Here is a 4,765-nt window from a genome sequence, read left to right on the forward strand (position 1 = left end):
TGTATTTATAATCCGTAAAGACGCACTGCTAGATGGTTCCTCTGGAACTTTGCAGGCAAGGCGGACGTGCATGGCGATGACGTCATGTTGTCTGCTCATTAGGTTGGAGAACCACATTACAGATACCATTATTAGTAACTCCCAACCGCAACCAGGTCGACTCCATATGATGAGTGGCTACCAGAGATAACGTCACCGCGTGGCAGGCGGTGCGTATCGCTCCCAGCAAGGTGCAGCAGCAGCTGTATGGGACACCTTGCTGGCGGTTCTCCACTGATGATATGAAGGTCGCATAGTGACTGATATATGTGTGTGTGTGTATATATATATATATATATATATATATATATATATATATATATATATATATATATATATATATATATGTATGTATATATATATATATATATATATATATATATATATATGTATGTATATATATATATATATATATATATATATATATATGTATGTATATATATATATATATATATATATATATATATATATATATATATATATGTATGTATATATATATATATATATATATATATATATATGTATGTATATATATATATATATATATATATATATATATATATATATATGTATGTATATATATATATATATATATATATATATGTATGTATATATATATATATATATATATATATATATATATATATATATATATATATATATATATATATATGTATGTATATATATATATATATATATATATATATATATATATATATATATATATATATATATATATATATATATATATATATATATAATATATATATATATCTATATTATAATAGCCGTAGATGATTCTGTCTGTCTGTCTATCTGTTGGGTGTCTGTCCGGGGTGTGGCTTACTCGGTTTGCAGAGTAGCTCCACCCATAGCTCCACCCATTCTGGGAGTGGCTATAAACAAATATCCACCATTTTATTAACTCGCATAGCTTTGAGTCCTGGTTTGTAGGCCCGTGGTGTCTTGCTCTCCCCCAGTTTTATTTCAAATCAAATTCGATAAATCATTTCATTTTTCACAGTCGCTAACATAGTTTTAGACTCGGTTGAAAGAAAACGGGAAGAAAATCCGATGAAAGTTGCCGTTTATAGAACGAAATGAATTCTCAAAGGCCTGTAACTTCAAGGCCATTGAGTCTCTCTCACGCCTTTATCTCCAATCTAACTCACCATATGATTTCATTTTTATCGATGGTTTTACTTTTAGACTCGGTGTCAGCAATAATTGAGAACAATCCACACACGCGGGAAAATGCAGAGATATATTTTTTAAAATCGCGTCATGGTGTATCATACACCGCCCAACATGACACCGCCGGCAATGTGTCGATATATATTAAAAATTCGCTTTTGCTTTTCCGTTATGATATATTACTATTTCGTTTGATGATAGTCGTCACAAAAACGTCAACAATGATGCCGACATATATTTCTTCGTTTTTATTTCATTCAACATATTAGCCGGAAGTAAAATATGTTTCAGGAAATTACCGAGAGATATTTCTTCGTTTTTTTTATTAGTTATGTGCGCATACACTTTAAATAGGTTTATTTGAAATCTTTAATTTTCCACAAACATTCCACACACACGGGAAAATGCAGAGATATATTTTTTTAAATCGCGTCATGGTGTATCATACACCGCCCAACATGACACCGACGGCAATGTGTCGATATCTATTTTAAATTCGATATATCATTTCATTTTTCACAGTCGCTAACATAGTTTTAGACTCGGATGAAAAAAAACGAGAAGAAAATCCGATGAAAGTTGCCGTTTATAGAACGAAATGAATTCTCAAATGCCTGTAACTTCAAGGCCATTGAGTCTCTCTCACGCCTTTATCTCCAATCTAACTCACCATATGATTTCATTTTTATCGATGGTTTTAGAGTCGGTGTCAGCAATAATTGAGAACATTCCACACACGCGGGAAAATGCAGATATATTTTTTTAAATCGCGTCATGGTGTATCATACACCGCCTAACATGACACCGACGGCAACGTGTCGATGCATATTAAAAATTCGATATATCATTTCATTTTTCACAGTCGCTAACATAGTTTTCGACTCGGTTGAAAAAAAACGGGAAGGAAATCCAATGAAAGTTGCCGTTTATAGAACGAAATGAATTCTCAAACGCCTGTAACTTCAACTTCAAGGCCATTGAGTCTCTCTCACGCCTTTATCTCCAATCTAACTCACCATATGATTTCATTTTTATCGATGGTTTTGGACTCGGTGTCAGCAATAATTGAGAACATTCCACACACGCGGGAAAATGCAGAGATATATTTTTAAAAATCGCGTCATGGTGTATCATACACCGCCCAACATGACACCGACGGCAACGTGGGGTGAATATCAAATTGCGGTAGATTTTGGATATTTAAAATCCCAAAAAAAAAAATGTTAAATTAAGAAAAAAAAATTCTTATAATGATGCAAAAATGATTAAGAAGAAACACTATACCCATGCGAAAACTGTTTGAAGTAAATTTATTAAATGCCAGAGATAATAAGAAGCAATGCGCAATACATTTTGTCCCCTCTGTTACGGACAAGGGTGATATTGCAACTTATACTAAAATACTTGCTCATTTCTACAATTGTGCACAAACATGAGGCAATAAGTCCTCTTATCATATGTGGAACTTTTCGTTGTAATAATCATTGATGGTGGTGTATAATATTGCAATTAATATCTAGCGTATCCTGTCTGTACCACACAGTGCTAGCTATATTCAAAATTTGGTCCTTAAATACAAGAACAGTTTTAATTATGTGAATACATCCAAAACTTGTATAGTTGCAGGAGTGGAATAGAACAGATGCAATGGTAGAAATGAGTGCAGGTTCAGAAATATATCCATTTTTGCATGCAGTAACAGAGGGGACACCAAGTAACAGTGGGGACCAACAGTAACAGAAGGGACAACAAATTGATCCACATGACAATAGAAAGAAATGAAATGCATAATGTGGACAAGAATCATTATTGTAGTTGATGGAACTCTTCATGAGAAGTGGCATTGAATTGCATGCCAAATTGAGGGATTGATTTGGAGATGTCTGAGGGTCACTTTTTCCGGTGGTGGTATTTCACATATGAAGTTATCCTTATTGTACCAACATATATCATCCAACATGAGCCAAAAAAATCTGTTCTTGCCGACTTTATGCATGCATTTCACTTCAAGATCTTCATGGTCTTCATCAATGACAATTCCAGGATATGGTCGACCATCATAGCTCACCACAACATACTTGTTAAGTAGTGAGATATCAGTTGAATCAGTAAGACTCTTCAGCACACCATCTGGCACACTCTCTGATTCAGGATCTGGCACACTCTCTGATTCAGGATCTGGCACACTCTCTGATTCAGGATCTGGCACACTCTCTGATTCAGGATCTGGCACACTCTCTGATTCAGGATCTGGCACACTCTCTGATTCAGGATCTGGCATCCGCTCTGGTTCAGGATCTGGTACATCATCTTCCATGGCACATTGCAGGTGGTTCGGGAAAGTGAATGTTTTTGGTTTAAAACATAGACATATTTCTCCTTTGGTGCACAAGCAACTGAGATCTCGAAACTGTATGCATCCATGTTTTGTTGTTAAGATTTGATGGATTTTCATTGTGCCTGGGACACTCGGAAGGTGCAGTTTTGCTGATTTGGTCACTGCAGAGTCAATATCCTTTACGTCTACCAAGTGCAGCTCAATGCGACAGTGTGCCTCCTCTAACAGATTAATCATTGTCACCGCATCTGGGCAATCTTTCCCTCTCTGTACCAGGTTGTCGGCCATTCGTTTCACAGTTGCGCCAACTCCATCAGGTGCCCCCTTCCCATGGCCTGCCTCATGGAAATTCCATGTCCCTGTAAAACAACATTCCAAAAAATTATTGATGAAATGATTGGTTAAGGGTCATCCATAATTCCTCTCCCTGTAGTACAAGCATCTAAAACATAATCTAAATAGTCAGATGGAAGGGATTGTAATAAATCATATGTACATGTGCTGTTTGAGGACAGCTAAAATTGTATACAGATTATTTGACATGGTTATTTATGAGATCACCATAGCTTACCAAAAGTAACCTTCCTTTGTGCCAGTTCTTTGGTGAACAGAAAGAAATTTAATTTCTGCCTGTACTGGGTCGTGGGCCCATCACTGAAGAAGTGAATGGTGTCCACTTCGTGCTTCTCCTGCAAGCTGTTGAGATTTGGCTTCAGGTGCTCCCATATGGCTGCTGGACCATGGTACAAGTTTTCTGAGATTGTGCAGACTGGTGCAGGGTTTGCATTTGGACCTACATAATACACACCAGTGTGTAAGCTGAGTTGTTTCTTTGATGCACCAAAGTGCATGCTCTGACTTTCACTGGACAATTTGCAGACATGGTCCTTAATTATGTCCCCACTGTTAGGCTTGGTCCCCCCCGTTACCGAAAATCAAGTAACAGAGAGGACAGTAACAGCGGGGACATTTCATGCACACAAATCTCACTGATTCCATTATTAATTCCCAAATTATCGCCCCATCACTCCCATGCCTCAAGGAACTATTCTGTAATATAGTTGCGTGATTAGTGTTTTCGAATGTTTTATATTTATAAATGATGAATGTATAACAGTGTGGACAATTTCTGTTTGACGTGCAATACTCACCAACTTATTATTGAAAAAAATTTCTTCAATCACTTCTTTGTTC

The 4,765-nt window shown here is 36.1% G+C and overlaps 1 long non-coding RNA gene across 1 annotated transcript; it reads right to left on the reverse strand.

The window, feature by feature from the left end:
• Positions 1–2,528: 2,528 nt before the first annotated feature.
• Positions 2,529–4,211, reverse strand: LOC144889792 (uncharacterized). Its single transcript, XR_013622071.1, has 2 exons — positions 4,143–4,211; positions 2,529–3,930 (listed from the first exon to the last, which is right to left on the reverse strand). It is a non-coding gene; the product is annotated as an uncharacterized LOC144889792 (long non-coding RNA).
• Between the last annotated feature and the right edge of the window lie 554 nt (positions 4,212–4,765).

Source organism: Myxine glutinosa, chromosome 1 (assembly GCF_964187855.1).
Source record: "Myxine glutinosa chromosome 1, kmMyxGlut1.1, whole genome shotgun sequence".
NCBI classification, from domain to species: Eukaryota; Metazoa; Chordata; class Myxini; order Myxiniformes; family Myxinidae; genus Myxine; species Myxine glutinosa.